The 17,270-nt window shown below is 45.0% G+C and overlaps 1 pseudogene; it reads left to right on the top strand.

Annotated features, from left to right (window-relative positions):
• The first annotated feature begins 13,200 nt into the window (after positions 1–13,200).
• Positions 13,201–16,090, top strand: LOC118348642 (annotated as a pseudogene).
• Positions 16,091–17,270: the final 1,180 nt, after the last annotated feature.

The following is a 17,270-nucleotide window of genomic DNA, read 5'->3' as shown; positions in this document are numbered from 1 at the left end:
GGAGACCAAAACAAAAGAAGAGGAAGGAAGAGGGAAAGGAGCAGGGACCGGGTCGACCGGTGTTGCCTTTGCTCAGTCTGCAGGAAGATCTTCCTCGCTCACCACCATGAGGCGGTCCTGTACCCCCACGACGACATAATAGTGGTGACTATATTGGTCGCCAATTTCACCACTAGCAGAATCCTCATTGACAACTGGAATTCTGGCGACATCTTGTTCTAGGAGACCTTCACCAGAATGGGAATAGATGTTGCTCGATTGCACTTGGCCTCCATGCCATTGAAAGACTTCTCTAAGAGTATGCTTCAGCCCTTGGGCACCATCATGCTACCATTCCTTACCAACAACAACCCCTGCACGACCCTTATCATGGTCAACTTCCTGGTGCTGAGAATCATGTCATCGTACAATACCATCATTGGAAAACTCACCCTCAAGAGCTTGCAGATCGTCACATCAACCTACCACATCAAGATGAAGTTCCCAACTCCCTAAGGAGTGGGAGAGATCTGAGGTGAACAAGGTCTTGGCAAGAGAATGTTATGTCCAAGAACTGAATAAGAATGATGGTGGGCTTACCTCGAATGGCACCACCAGGAAAGAATTGGCCATGCGCCGCTTGGAGAGCCCTGGCAAGCCTTCATCTCTAACTCACCCTACCAGGCTCGAGGGGGAGTGAAAGGGTGCATGGCCCCAAAAGACAGAAAGAACAAAAGCTCCCAAACCGAAAATCTGTTCCCCCATATTTTGTAGTATGTCATTTCAAATTTGTAAATTCCTGCTATTTAACGAAAAACATGATTTTCCAGGACAGTACAATGAGCCTACTTTGAACTTTCGTACTATCAACAAAACACCGATGAGACAATCTACGATTAGTGAAATTTGCAATGGCAAAGTCATCAACAGATTGATGTTTACCTTCCATGCGATGTCATTGTGCGAGAGAAGGTCCAGTCCGAAACTGCCTAAATGACATACGTCTTGCGGGGTCAAAGGGAAGGGCTAGGCCAAAGGCAGCTCTATCCCTCCAGCGATGGAGAGCGGGTCTTGCCCCCCGGCGGCCCGAATAGCTTACCCCAACCCCCATCGCAGCAAAGAGTGGGCCAACCACATCAGTGTCTGAATAAATTACATCCCTCGTGGGATACAAAATGCAAAGGTGGGCCAAAGGGTTGTCATGTCCCTCCCACGGCTGAGTGCGAGTCAGCCCTTGGCGACCTGAAGACGAAGGCTTACTTTCCTTGTGAGAATCAACAGGTGGGTGTGTGTCAAGTCATAAAGTACCCGAACAACGTACCTCCAGCGGGATCAAACGGGAGAACTAGGCCGAAGACTGTTCTACCCCTCCATGTCCCCCCAGGCGACCTGAACAACTTACCCCAACTTTCGCCACAATGAAGAATGGGATCAACGCCAGCCTGACCCAACACTTACCTTCCCTACAATATCAATGAGCGGGTGCGGGTCCAGTCTCAAACTGCCCGAACAACATACCTCCCATGGGACCAAAAGGGAGAACTACGCCGAAAGTTGTTTTACCCCTCCAGTGATGGAGAGCAAGTCATGCCCCCCTCGGCCCGAACTTACCTCCCTCCACGGAATACCATAGGAAAATGTAAGCCTAAAGGTTGCCTTATCCCTCCCATGATGGAGTGCGGGTTAGTCCTCAGGTACTCGAAAGCAAAAGACTTTACCTTTCTCGTAAGTGTCAACAGGCAGGAGGGGGTCCAATTGCAGATTGCCCAAAAAAATTACCTCCCTGCGATGTAATAGGGACGAGTCGAGCCAAAGGCCACTTGGACCAACCAGCAAAGGAGAGTGGGCTTAGCCTTTGGACGGCTTGAATATTTATCCCGACCTCCGCTACAAACAAAGAGTGGGTTCAGCATCAGCCTGGCCCAAAATCATAAATTTCTTGTGATGTAAACGAGTGGGAGTGGGTTTAGTCTCAAATTGACCAAAAAAATTACCTTCTCGAGGGATAATAGGGGCGAGTCAAGTTAGAGGTTGCTCAGACCCTCACACGGAGGAGAGTGGATTCGGCCTTTAGCCCACCCAAATACCTACCCTAACTCCCATCCAAATACGAAAAAGCAGACTGGCCCCACGGTTGTCCAAATAAGTTACCTCCTTGGGGAACCAAAGGGATGGGTTGACTTGAGGCATCTCGACCTCTCCACAATGGAGTGTGGGCCTGGTCTTTCGACTACCCAACGTAAACAAAGTCTCCAAAGAGGAAAAGCATCGCATGTAAAGCTACACGGTGTCAACGAGCGGGAGTGGGTCCAATTGCAAATTGCACAAAAATTTACTTCCCCGCTAGGTAGTAGGTACGAGTTGAGCCAGAGGCCACTTGGATCTTCTCTTGAAGGTGAGCGGGTCAAGCCTTCAGGCTGCCCAAATACTTACCTCGGCTCCCACTGCAATAGAGAACAAGCTGGCTCACAATCGTATGAAGAAATTACCTCCTCTGGGGCTTGAAGAGGCAGGTCAGCCTAAGGCATCCTAACCTCTCCCTGGTGAAGCGTGGGCCGAATCTATTGACCTCCCAATTACAGGAGCGAAAGGCATGGACATCAACAACAAGAACAACAGCAGCATGGCAGATAACAACAAGCAGAACACGATATAGGCCGGAAGACCCATAATGCTATTGGAGGAAGATGGGTATAGTTCCAAACTGTCCGGACAACTTACCTCCCCACGGACCAAGGAGGCAATCCGAGCCCTAGGCTGTCTTGTCTCCCTGAGACGGAGAGCAGGGTAAAGCATGACTAGAAGAAATATAGAAAAATAAAGAAAATCAGCACAAGGAGAATGCGGAGAACGTTGGCCCGTTAATAAAAGTTGTTAAAGCCCTCGGAGAACGACTACACAACAGAGGTGGATGAAAGTTGCGCGACCAAGAAAGTTGTTGGCCAATGGGGTCATCAGGCGTGGGCCAGATACTGGTGGCGTGGACCATAAAGCCTTATGTGTCGAGTCCTTGCGGCCAAAACCCCCTAGGCCGGCCATAAAAGAAAAAAGGAAGGGAGCAGTAGAAGGAAAATACACAAAGATACATGACCACCCACGGCAGAATATAAGGCGATGTCATTGGTAATCACAAGTTACAACATAAAGCCGCAGAGTCATAGAGGGCAAGATGCAACGTAAGGCGGCTCAACACGATAGCATACAACCAAAAATAACTAAGTGCAACAGAAAGTGAAAAAGCAAAGTAAGATAGCATGGAAGTCCTGGGAGGATGACTATCCAATAAGGGCAAGCGAACGCAGTGCAAATGAATAAACGGGCGGCTAGTGGGGTAGTCAGAAATCCTACGATTTCCTGTGCCAAATTTCCCCTAGGCCAGCCAAAAAAAAAACAAAAAAAAAAGGAGAGAATACACGAAAAAGAAAACATAATGGGCAACATAGTATGACAAAAGTGCAAAGTACTTTCATTGATTGAAGTTGTATACAAGTCGTTGGGTTGCAACATATAAGGACATACATTCAGCCAAAATGAAAAGAAAGGGAAGAACAAAACAAAAGAGCCACAACAACATTGGGGAGCTAGGGCATGGCAACGTCAGGTCTCGGTGCCGGGAGTACCAATCTCGAAAGTGTCAGCAACAAGATCACCAGGCTCAGGAGCGGTAGGCTTAGGCAAGAGGTGAAAGTCCTTAAACGCAACTACGGACTCCCCAAGAGGTGGTCCCACATCAACCTATGGCCCTCGGCACCACCCATGCCCCCACGCTTGATCATGAACTCCCAAGAGCAACTTTAGCTTTGTATCCAGGCGGGTGGCGACCTCATGCACTTGAGATAAGTCATCCTAAAGGTCTGCGTTAAGCCACTCCAACTATTCCCTTGCTTCCCTCACCTTCCTTTTGAACTTCTTCCAATGGCGATCCAGTTTCCTGTTCTTCTTACGCTCATCCTTCAAGGCAAGTTGTACCCTCTTCAGCTCTTGCTCTAGCCACTCCCTCTCTTCCCTCTCATCGCAAGCATAGCGGAGGGTGGTGTGGGTCATCAAACAAAGGTCCAGGTTCTCTTTCTCAATAGCCTCCTAGTCGTCCACAATAAAAGCCGCCAACTGAGAGGTACCCTGACAACAAGAAGGGTCGAGATACAACAATTAGTAAAGGAAGACTAAAAAAAATGATTACAAAAGTGAGAAAGGAAAATGACAGAAAGAAATGGTCGAACCTTGTAGAAAAAACCGGACAAGCACTTGAAAACTTGGCTAATGGCCTTCACTCGGCTCCCTCCCATTTCCAGCTGGGACAAAGGAGGGATGACTTCTACGGAGCCCTCGGCCTCAGATGTTTGTGCGGCCACCTCAGGAGGAGAGGTTGGGCTTTCGCATGAATCTATTGGACTAGAGCCGACTACAACATCCAGAAGGGAATTACCCTCCATTGGGTTCTCTGCTTGGGTAGGCGGTTCATCGTACGAGCTCCTGGAACCCGAGCCGACTATAACATCTGGAAGGGAATCACCTTACTCTTGGTGTCTACCTAGGTAGGCGGGTCATCACACGGACTCCTTGGACCCCAACGGACTACAACATCTAAAAGGGAGTCGCCTCCCTCGCGGCACTCCGTCTCAACATGGTCGTTGGAAGTAGCAGCTATCGCCCCCTCATTAGCAGCGCCCAAACCTCCTGAGCAAGCCTCGGCCTCAAAGGAGTAACTACCAGCAACAAAGCGAGCAGAGGAAGGAGGATAAATGTAACGCTCGTCCTTGTGGTGAGACTTTTTATAAAATGTTTCTAGAAACGACGACGGGAATTACCGTCCGATTTAAAACTTTTTGCTTCCATACCCATGGTGCAAGACTCTACGTTATAAAATAAAATGTGATTTGATAATAAAAGAGGTTTACAGCAGAAAAATCAATTTTAACAATAAAAGGCATATCATACATTTAAAACTCATGCCTAAACTTCCGTGCTCTTCCCCTTAGACCATGTCCGTCCTGACTTGTACTTCATTCAATTCCTGTGAGGGGAGGGGCATACATAAAAACTAAAATGAGTCGATGACTCATAAGCATTACTTCATACAATTAAAATATAACAACATAGGTTTTCATTCATGCATTCATCATACCATACATACATGCATACGTGCGTTCTTTTGAAAACATCACTAGACGGGTTTTTCTTTTAAAATGAGCTTTCTTTTGGTAAAACGTGTCTCCCGTCAGTGCCTTCATTTCTTAAAGAGTTCGTGTATTCATGAATTCATCCATTCTTTCTTATCACTTTCATTGTCTAGTACACACTGTTACGCGCCATGTGTTGGGGTTAGTGGTCTTCCTTTGGATCGGGACTCCGCTCGTGGCCACAGGTTGGGAATCCTTTTTCAGTGAGGGGGCAGCACTGGGTGTACTACCAGTACTACTTACCTGGCATTACAATCTGCCCATTCATTGGTACCCTTTTCATTCATTCATATAGCCATTACTTATTTTCATACATTAAACGTTCAGTCATTTCCTTTCAGTTCAGTCCTTTTCACTTAGCAATTCATTCATGTAGAAACACCATTTAAGAGCATGGCTTAAGCCTCATCTTTCATGGCATCATTTAAAACATCAGTTCATGGCATCCTTAAAACATCAGTTCATGAGGACCTTTTAAAACACTTTCTTCGCTTCAATCAAAGCATCAGTTTAAAGCTCGAGGCACAGGCTTCCACATTTCTTTTCCTTTCTTGGAAAATACATACAATAGATACAGCATATAGTCATCAATTCACATGCATACAATTAATACTTTGGGTGTGTAAAAGGGGCTGCCAAGGAGGGCCGTTACATACTTATACCTTTGAACACTTAGCACTTTCTTTCATAAAACGTCTTTCGTGTAAGGCATCTTAAAGGAAAAGAGTTTCTTTTTCTTTTCTTGTATTTTGGAAAACTCTAGTAGAGTATAAATGTAACACTTACCTAGACTCCATGCTACTTGCATATCATGCAGTCCATTCATGTGCGTGTCAGATGACAACCTACATGCATACACATACTTTAGCGTCATTCTCTATCTAATGCATAAGCAACTTAAACTAGAAATAGAGCTACACTTCACTTAGAACACTCTCATTCTATCTCATGTACTTACGTGCCCTTTACTATGCTAAAACCTTTGGGATCTACTTACGGTCACCACATCTTCCAACTCAAGGTCTTGCCTCGAGTGCTCATCCACTAAAGTGAACCCATGATTCACCATAGAATTAAGACACTAGGACCTTCGTCTTACTCTTCTTACTAACCACATTCTGATGCATGATTTCGACCGATGGAATCATGCATCCCAATCCTAGAAAATACACCCATCACTATCTTCATGAACCTTAGCTCACACTAAATCCTCATTCCCATCCAAACAAGCCACACGGCTCTAAGCCAACTCTGAGTCTTAAGCACCATGTAACCATGATAAAGACAGATTACTAATTACATATGGTGAATCTGTTCGGCACATGTGTCTCACCAGATTATACATGTGTCTTACCCCTTATCACCTAAGATCAACATATAACACTTTGATCACCTGCTTGTATAAACAAGCACCATACTCCGATACCAACCTTCTTTTAACCTGGCTAGCATGACTCTTCATGCTACCCGTCCCTTTTGACGGTTTATCCCAACACTTAGCAAGACAGAACTCCATTCACAACAACATCTTACGTCATGTCATATAGCTCGAGACTACTCCCAAGCTACACCATGACCTTGTCACGTCACCCAACATCTTGCTACGTTAACTCCTAACTCATTGTGAGTACGGTTCCTCACGTACTCTCGTCACATCGTGACATCTCGTCACGTTTCCATTACGCCATCCCTACACTAACTCTTCACCCATCGCAAGCACTTCTGCCAGTAACCATATCACTTCGTGACATTCCCTAGTCATGTTTCCATTGTGCACTCTTATAATTGTTCTTCTACTTCACCCATACTCCTAGCCATAAGTCCAACAGGGTGACACTTGTCAACTCAGACTACAGGCTACACCATAACTACTTCAAGACAATGTTCCACAGTTCTCGACACTACTCACCACACTCTACGCCCATCAACCACACAACCATCCTTATCTCTGTGACACGCCACACGATGCATCACTACACCTCATGGAGTACACTCCACGCATACTCCCTTTATACACGCTTCGCCACATCACCACTATGGCGTGCACGCCATATGGTGCATCATTCCATCACATGGAGTACACTCCATGTGTACTCCCTTCATACACGCTATGCCACATCACCACTATGGCATACTCGCCATATGGTGCATCACTCCACCACATGGAGTACACTCCACGTGTACTCTCTTCTCACACGTTACACCTCACAAAGTACACTCCACATGTAGTCTTCCCATTCCACATGCCACATCACCAATACAGCGCATACTCCACAATCACACTACACAGCACAGTCCACAACACTTCATAGCACACTTCCCAATTATGCCCAACACTTCATAGTGCATTACGCAGAACAACACATCTCTATACTATACAACGAACTCCACAATACTAACAGCACAGTCCATAACCTAACCAATCAACTAATAACATAAATAACGAGGGATAGAGGGTTAAACTATCGACGAGATAACCCGTGTGTAGCTCGCTGACCATCACCGTTGATGACACTAGAAGGGTCATACGTGGTTGTTTAGGCATTTGGACAGCTAGGTGTGGTCTTGGAAGGGCTCGTGGTGGCCTTGTGGTGGCGGTGAGGGGCAGTACACAATGTATCTAGCAGTGTACAGTGGCGGCTAGCCACGTACAATGGCTGCCTTGGCCATTGAAAGAGGCTAGAGGTGCGGGTCTAGGCATAGGAGGGTCGGGTCGTGGTCCTGGAGTGGTGGTCTCGTGCTGGTGCCGAGGTGGCACACGGCGGCTCGTGGAGGAGCTAAGGTTGTGGATCTCGAAGCATGGGAAAACAAAGGGAGAGCTTGGTTGGCTTGGAGGAGCTTGGGAAGGAGCCATGGTGGCTAGGGGAAGTGCTTGGTGGGGCTTGGACTTACACACGGCGGCGCTAGGGCCATCGATGGCCTTAAAGCCTTGCGAAACCCATTTATGGGTTTCTTGCATGTGTGTGATGGTGGGGAGACGTTACCGTGGCTTGGGTTCCAAGGGAGAGGTTCATCAGTGAGAGGGGAGGCAATTAGTGGAGGTGTGGTGGCCTGGGTGGCCGCGTACGGTGGTGGAACGGATGCGCACGGTGAATCGTGTTGTGTGCTTGCGATGGGGAAGGTGGCCGCGAGATGGGGACTGACTTCGGTGGTGGAGGTTCAGCGGCCGTTAGTGGGGCGGTGAGGCCAGGTGGCGCACAGCGGCACCGAGCTGAGAAAGGGAAGGATTGGCTAGGGGAGGGGCAACGTGCGACGTATGCTGGGGAGAGGGAGGAGAGAGAGAGGGGAGGGAAAAGTGAGGGAGAAGGAAGAGGGTTCTAGGTTTTAATCCTAATCCCTTCATCTAGGGATCCTCGAAACGATCTAACGATGGAGGATTAAAACACTGATTTGAAAATATGTAAACATTAACTTAATTAAAAGCACTTAGAGGAATAAAGGTAGAATATTATTTAAACTAAACTTTAGTTTATAAAATAATATTCCTTCATCATTAATAAAATGATGAAGTCTTATTTAATATATTTAAAAGAATAAAACCATTTAATTAATTAAAGCTTTCAACATAATTTAAATCGTATAATATCTTAAATAGTTGAAATCATTTTAATAATCATATTAAAATGATTTTCGACAATTATAATATTTTTGGAGCTCTTCAAAAATATTATAATTGTCGTATTTAAAATCAAGTTTAATTCAATAATACTGAAAATACTCCTTATAAATATTTACAGCACATTTAAAATACTGGGCGTGCCTTAGAAGTCACATAATATCTTTGAAAGCACGGTATCGGGGTTCGGCACACATGACGAGGCTTGTAGTCGCTAGATAAAAGGGGCAGACAATCACATAATTTCAGCCTTTGGAATTTGTTTACGTCAGAAAGAAGGAACATACATAAGAAAGAAGAAGCGTACGTAAGAAAGAAGGAGCGGAGTGTTACAAGAAACCCACAAAGAATGTTGCTCCTTGACCGCTTGCCCAGGGACCTCAACTACAAAGATTCCCCGAAGTATGGCATATATTTCAACAGCATCCGGGGACACCTCAGTAGCACCAACCGAGGGTGGCATCTTGGGGGGAACATCAACTGGAGGACCCCTCGCCGACACCTCCACTGGTGTCACCAGGGCAGTGGGGACGACGAACCTCAAAGGTAGCTAACTCCCACCATGGAGGAATCAGGACTCCAAAATGGGGCCTGCTTTCCATACGAGTAACCTCTAGGCGAGGCTTCTTCCCTTTACCCGATGGAGAAGGGCACAAGGGATGCTTTCAACTGGGAAAATTAACCTAGGGTCGGGCAACGGTCACCATGTCGTCTAGAGGAACATGGCTAATGGGAGGCAGAGACTCCCTTAGGCTTTCCTCGGAAAGGAGGACTTTCGAGAAGACACTACCAGGGTTCTTCTACACCCACTCTCGAACAACTGCAATGCGTCACACCTCATTGGAAGTAGCTGATTGGGGCATTGCCTTGTCCTCAGGAATTCTCCCCCAGTTAGTCCAAATCGGGAACCCATGGCAACTCACTTGGCCTACTGGGAACTCCCACCCCCCGGCCAGACACAAAGATGAATTTCGTAGACCAGTCCTTCACCTTGCAATACCTCGGCTCTAGGTTAACAAGGGCATGTATTGCCCTGAAACTACAAATGTTTCTCGTCTGCCGAAGCACCTTGTGAGTAAGGAGGAACTCACAGCCGGTAAGGTCATCACCGTCTAGGACCAATTCCAGCAGAGCACGCTGCCAGATAATGCTGCAACAAATTAAAAGCCTTCAAGCGTTCGGATGCAGTTACAAGGGGGCCAAGCCAAGGCGGTCCAGCAAGTCGTGGGCAGGGTGAGGGAAAGGTAGCCTCAAGCCGCATGAAAACATAGAAAGAAATAGGGCCACTCGTGTAGAATGGCCCTCAGCATCGACGACACCCTCGTCTGGACTAGGAACCTCGAAAAACACTATTTTTGGAACCTCGTAAGTGAGGGCCAGTGAGGCCAGCATCGTCATAGAGGCATTTGAACCCCAATTGCTGCCATCGAATGACGGCCCGACGTCCGTATCACCACCACCAAAATCCTTGGGTTGAGTGGATTTCTCATAAGCCATCAATGAAGAAGTATAAGGTAGTAAAGGAATGAGAGGATAATAAAACGATGTTGTTTTACAGCTGGGTTTTTTAAAAAAAAATTGAACGACACCGTTCCACTTAATATGGAACGGCGTCATTTCATATTAAAAAGGGGGAAGAAGAACGGCGTCACCCCCCTTCTTCTTCCTTCTTCAGTTCTTCTTCCTTCTTCTGCTTCCTTCTTCCTTCTCCCTTCTCTCTCGCGTCTCACTGAACCAGTGAAGCCGTCTCGCGCCTCACGTCTCATGTCTTTCTTTCCAGCGTGCCGCCATTCGTCCTTGCTCCTCCGTGCCGCTGTTCCTCGTTGCTCCTCTGTTCAGCTTCCACCTACGGTGAGAGTAAGGTTATGAGCCCTAAATTTAATTCAAGCAATTTAATTCAAGCACGTCTCTTATGAATTAGAGCCAGCAGTTGTGATTCTTGTGAATTGGTTGTATTGAATATAGTCCCAACAAATCACGGCACTCAAAATCTTGAATTTTACATTGTATTGAACACTTGCGCTCGAGCGAGGTGTCGAGCGCATGTTGTATTGAACATTGGCTCGAGCGATATGTCGAGCGGAAGTCGAGCGAACCTCTCTGGAAGAGTTCTGCTCGAGCGCTACGTCGAGCGCACATCGAGCGAACCTCTCTGTATGAGTTCTGCTCAAGCGCTACGTCGAGCGCACGTCGAGCGAACCTCTCTGGATGGGTTCTGCTCGAGCGCCACGTCGAGCGCAAGTCGAGCGGACCTCTCTAGATGCGTTCCGCTTGAGCGTCACTTCGAGCGCACGTCGAGCGAACCTCTCTGGATGGGTTCCGCTCGAGCGCCACTTCGAGCGCATGTCGAGCGAACCTCTCTGGATGGGTTCCTCTCGAGCGCCACTTCGAGCGCACGTCTAGCGAACCTCTCTGGATGGGTTCCGCTGAGTCGAGCGCACGTCAACCGAACCTCGATGTAATAATACATCGATACAATAATACATTATGATACAATAATACATGTCCTATACAATAATACAATAGCCTAGTTTATTTTTAAACTAATTTTTTGCTTCTAATTTAATTTTTTCAGCTTCATTGATTGTGATATGGATCCTAGACATAGTAGAGATGATCGTCCACAAGGGGATATGGCAGATGCCAATGCTACAACTCCTACACCGGTGGGTACTTCCACCCCTAGAGCCACATCTAGGGCAGCTACATCTTGTGCGAGTAGTCGACTCCCACTCCCAGTTGATATAGAGGATGAGGATATGTTCAATGAAGAGGAGGAAATGCCCATTGAGCAAGATCAACCACCACGGCCTTCTAAAAAGAGGTCGTGGACATGGGAGCATTTCACCAAAATTCTTGGTGATATTGCGAACCCAGTAGCAAGATGCCATTACTATGGATCACTTTGTGGATGTCATTCGAAGAAGCAAGGTACCAGTGTGTTAATAGCACATTTAAATGGTTGCCAACGATATAAGATAGCGAAGGGATTGCAAGCCACTGATCAGACCAACCTCAGTTACCAAACTTCTACAGCCACTGATGGTACACAGACTAAGAAATTGGTCATCTCTCAATACAGTGAGAAGATGTTGAGGGACATGCTTGCAGAGATGATAATTACTGATGAGATGCCATTTACCACAGTCGAGAAAAGAGGCTTTCGAAAGTTTCTAAATTGTTGAGCCATGATTTCTCATTCCATCACGGTATATAATGATGCGAGATTGTATGAAGAGGCATGCGAAGGACAAGGAGGAGATGAGGAAGATGTTTATTACCACTGGCCAGATAGTGTCGTTTACGACTGACACATGGACTTCCATACAGAACGTCTACTACATGTGTATCACAGCACACTACATTGACAGTGAGTGGATTTTGCATAAAAAAATTATTGGTTTTAAAGAAATTGTGGATCATAAAGGTGCATCCATGTGCATCCATAGAAGTGAAAGGTCATTTGAAGAAGGTGATTGGGTCTTTTTAAGACTCCAACCTTATAGGCAGAAATCAGTTGCAATGAGGCATAACATGAAACTAGCACCACGATTTTATGGACCCTTCCAGATTGTGAAAAGGTTGGGATCTGTCGCTTATAGATTAAATTTGCCTAGCTCCTCAAAAATACACCCAGTTTTTCATGTGTCATGTTTAAAAAAGAAACTTGGCCAGCACATTGTACCCTTACCAACGTTACCTCCCACTGATTCAAGTGGTCAGTTACAACCTGAGCCTCAGAAAATTTTGGAAAGAAGAGTTTCTAAGCATGGTAATCATGTTGTGACAGAAGTCTTGGTGAGCTGGGTGGGGGCTGCAGTCGAGGAGTCTTCTTGGGAAAGTTTGTGGAAATTGAGACAACTCTACCCACACCTTGTGGGAACTGTGTTGTGAGGTGTGCTCTACGTGAAGAACTTGTGGTCAAGTTCTTAAGGGGGGGAGAATGTGAGGTGTGAAGAGATCTGGATAAAAGGGAAGGAGCAGACGGATGAAGATCACAAGGGAAGCAACGATATTAACGGCCATCCTCAAACGGGGCGTTTTGAGAATTAATGAAACGGTGTGTTTTAATTCATGTAATAACGAGTTAGTCAAACGGTGCGTTCTCTGTAAATTGGCCGACGTCGTTTGGGTCTTCTTGTATAACAGAATAAGATTTAGTTAGAGTTTGTTAGTCTGTTAGCTTTCGAAGTCTGTTAGCTTTCGATAGTTCTATAAAAGGAAGGGTAGGGTTTTAGGCAGAGCATCGGAGAATTTGTGTTGAGTGTGATTGTAAGGAGCTTGGAGAATGCTCGAAATTCTCTTCCATCAATAAAGAAGATTTTGTACCATTCTTGTTGTTTTCTTGATAGTTACTAGCTGGTTCTTGGTTCTTGAGTTCCTGAAGAGGAAAGACCATAACAATTGGTATCAGATTGGCGATCCATGGCAGAAAACACGCGCGCAGCTGCTAAGAAGGCTCAACAGGAAGCTGTTATGAAGCAATTAGAAGACCACAACGATGCTATTAATAGCATTCATTCAAGACTCGATCAATTGTCTGACATGTTGAAGTCACTAGTCGACTTTCATCAAGTTAACTCTCGTAGAGAGGAGAATATTGAAGATAATTCGTTTGGTAGGCGTTTGAATCAAGAGGAGAGATTTCCGAGGGGCATTCGACTTGACTTTCCCCATTTTGATGGCTCTAATCCGGGAGCATGGATTTTTAAAATAACACAATACTTTGAGTATCATCAAGTTTCGATGAATCAGAGACTTTTAATGGCTTCCTATCATATGGAGGGTGAGGCCCTCGTATGGTACCAAGATGCAGTGGATGGAGGTATTTTTACAACGTGGGAGTCCTTTGTAAAAGCCTTGCTGGTCAGGTTTGGTTCTACAGCCTATGATGATCCTATGGAGTCCTTAACACGTTTAAAACAAGTGTCTTCTGTGGCTAGTTACAAAGCACAGTTTGAAGCCTTGTCTAATAGGCTGAAAGGGTTGTCAGAAAAGCATAAACTAAGCTGTTTCATGAGTGGACTTAAAGATGAAGTTCGACTTCCTGTAAAAATGCTTAACCCTATAAATCTTAATGCTGCCTTCGGTCTTGCTAAGATTCAGGAAGAATATGTTTTGGCATCAAGGAGATCTTGGAAGAATAATACAACACTACCTGTTAAGAGCCATGGGGAAAGTGTGGAGGATAGTTCCAAGTTTCAGAAGTATGGAGTGCCAACGAGGAGGGTTTTTTCTTCACAAATGGATGAGAAGAGGAAGAAAGGCCTCTGTTATCATTGTGAAGAGAAATGGAATCCCACTCACGTATGCAAGAATCCCAGAGTTTATGTAATCCACGGGGAGGAGGAAAAAATCCAGCCTGTTCTTGAAGAATCAGTGATGATAGAAGAAGGAGAGGTATCGGGTGATGCTGAGGACTCTTTGGAAGTTTCTGTTAATGCTATTTCTGGTTGCAATAATGGAAATGCTATGAAGTTGCATGGCAAGATTGGCCCTTGTTCAGTTGAAATTCTTATAGATTCGTGGAGCACACATAATTTTATGGATCCTATGGTGGTCCAAGAAGCTAAGTTGAAGGTCAGAAAAGACTATAGCTTGCAAGTAAGGGTTGCCAATGGGGATAAAGTTTTGAGCCAAGGAAGGGGGGAAGAACTAATCAAGATTCAAGGTTCGAAGTTCCCTGTTCCTTTTCATGTATTAACCTTGGGAGGATGTGATATAGTTCTTGGAGTTCAGTGGTTAAAAACCTTGGGCAATATTACTTGGAACTTTGTTGATATGTCAATGAGCTTTCAGTGGAATGAGCAGATGGTTAAGTTACAAGGATTGACTGCTGCAAGTGTCCACGTGTTGTCAGGAACTATGGCAATCAAATCAGATTTTATAAGTCAACAAGCATGGTTGTTACAGCTGAGGCCTGTGGAGCAACCACCTTATGAAGTATGTTCTGGAGGACCAATGGCTGAGTTGCTGGACAGATTCCAGGATGTGTTTGCTGAACCTGTTGGATTGCCACCAAAAAGAGAGTTTGATCACTCAATCAAGCTGAAGGATGGGGCTTCTCCTATTATAGTTCGACCCTACAGGTACCCTCACTATCAGAAATCTGAGATAGAACAGATTGTACATGAATTGTTGCAAACTGGTGTAGTAAGACCCAGCCAAAGCCATTTTTCTTCACCAGTGTTATTGGTTAAGAAGGCTGATGGATCTTGGCGTATGTGCATCGACTATAGAGCCCTTAATAAAGAAACCATTAAAGATAAGTTTCCAATACCAGTCATAGATGAACTTCTTGATGAATTGTTTGGAGCTCATGTGTTTTCAAAGCTGGATTTAAGGGCTGGATATCATCAGATTCGTGTAAAGGAGGAGGACATTCACAAGACAGCATTTAGAACTCATGAAGGCCATTATGAGTTCTTGGTAATGCCATTTGGTCTTACCAATGCTCCTGCCACCTTTCAAAGCTTAATGAACCATATTTTTAAACCTTTCTTGAGAAGGTTTGTTTTGGTTTTTTTTTTATGACATTTTGGTGTATAGCAAAACTGTTGGTGATCATTTGTTGCATGTAGAGACTGTGTTGGGCATTCTGAGGCAGCATACACTTTATGCAAAAATGTCTAAATGTAAGTTTGGGGTGCATGAGATCGAGTACTTGGGCCACATTATTTCAGGGAGAGGAGTACAAACTGATGCTGCCAAGACAGCAACCATGATTGAATGGCCTGTTCCTAAAACCTTGAAGTCCTTAAGGGGATTTCTAGGGTTAACAGGTTATTATAGGAAGTTCATACGCAATTATGGCTCCATAGCAGCACCTTTGACAGAATTATTGAAGAAGAATTCCTTTTGTTGGAATGATAAAGCTGCTGCTGCCTTTGAGCTCTTGAAGAAAGCTGTGAGCAATCCTCCTGTGTTGAGACTACCAGATTTCACCAAAGTATTCACCATTGAGTGTGATGCTTCTGGTGTGGGCCTTGGGGCAGTCTTGATGCAAGATTCTCAACCCATTGCCTTTTATAGCAAAGCCTTAAAAGGAAAAGCACTACACTTGTCCACATATGAGAAGGAGCTCTTGGCTCTAGTGTCTGCTGTCCAAAGATGGAGACCTTACCTATTGGGCCATCCTTTTAAAATCAAAACTGACCAACAAGCATTGAAGTTTTTGGTCGAGCAAAGGATAGGCACTGAGTCACAGCACAAGTGGGTGTCTAAACTGATTGGTTATGATTTTTCAGTGGATTACAAGAAGGGTAAAGAAAACTTAGTAGCTGATGCTCTCTCGAGAAGAGATGAGGAAGAATAGCCTGTGCTTGCAATGATTTCCTTTCCAACTCCCTTGTGGATTGAAGAATTGAAAAGAAGTTACTCCTCTTGTCCTAAAATGTCTGCAATTCTGACTAAGTTGCAGCAATGTCAGGAGACACCAAAACATTTTTCTATTCAGCAAGAATTATTGCTGAGAAAAGGGAAGTTGGTTGTCATTCCTTCCACTTCATTCCACTCCAAGGTGTTGCAGTTCATCCATAACAATCCCCAAGCAGGCCATGTGGGGTATCATAAGACCTTACAAAGGGCAAGAAGAGATTTTTGGTGGGAAGGCATGAGGAAAGATATCAGAAGGCTGGTAAAAGAATGTGAAGTTTGTCAAGTCAGCAAATATGAAAATGTGCAATATCCTGGCCTGTTACAACCACTTTCTATACCTCAATCCCCATGGTTGGATATTTCCATGGACTTCATTGATGGGTTGCCCAATTCTAATGGATTTTCTGTGATTTTTTCTGTGGTAGACAGGCTAACTAAATCTGCCCATTTCTTTCCCCTTTCACATCCGTATACAGTTGTTAAAGTTGCTCAAGTTTTCTTTTCTGGGGTGTTTAAGCTGCATGGGTTACCAAGGTCCATTGTTTCTGATCGAGATACAGTTTTCACTAGTTCATTTTGGAGACAGTTATTTCAGATGCAAGGGGTCTCTTTGGATTTCAGCTCCTCTTACCATCCTCAATCCGATGGTCAAACAGAAGCATTGAACAAATGTGTGGAAGGGTACTTAAGGTGTTATTGCAGTCAGAAACCAAAGGAATGGACTTCATGGTTACCAATTGCTGAATGGTGTTACAACACTACTATACATTCGACCATCAAGATGTCTCCCTTTCAGGCTCTCTATTGCTATGCACCACCAAAGTTGATGGCCTATGTCTCAGGAACATGCTCTAATGATGCTGTTGATAGGCAGCTCAGGTCAAGATAGGAACTGTGGGCCTTGTTGAGAGATAATATAAAGAGTGCACAGCATAGGATGAAATTCTATGCTGACAAAAATAGAAGTGAAAGGTCATTTGAAGAAGGTGATTGGGTCTTTTTAAGACTCCAACCTTATAGGCAGAAATCAGTTGCAATGAGGCATAACATGAAACTAGCACCACGATTTTATGGACCCTTCTAGATTGTGAAAAGGTTGGGATCTGTCGCTTATAAAT

This window comes from Juglans regia, chromosome 6, assembly GCF_001411555.2.
Source record: "Juglans regia cultivar Chandler chromosome 6, Walnut 2.0, whole genome shotgun sequence".
NCBI classification, from domain to species: domain Eukaryota; kingdom Viridiplantae; phylum Streptophyta; class Magnoliopsida; order Fagales; family Juglandaceae; genus Juglans; species Juglans regia.
The sequence above is the reverse complement of the archived record's forward strand: the minus strand, read 5'-3'. Positions and strand labels throughout refer to the sequence as shown.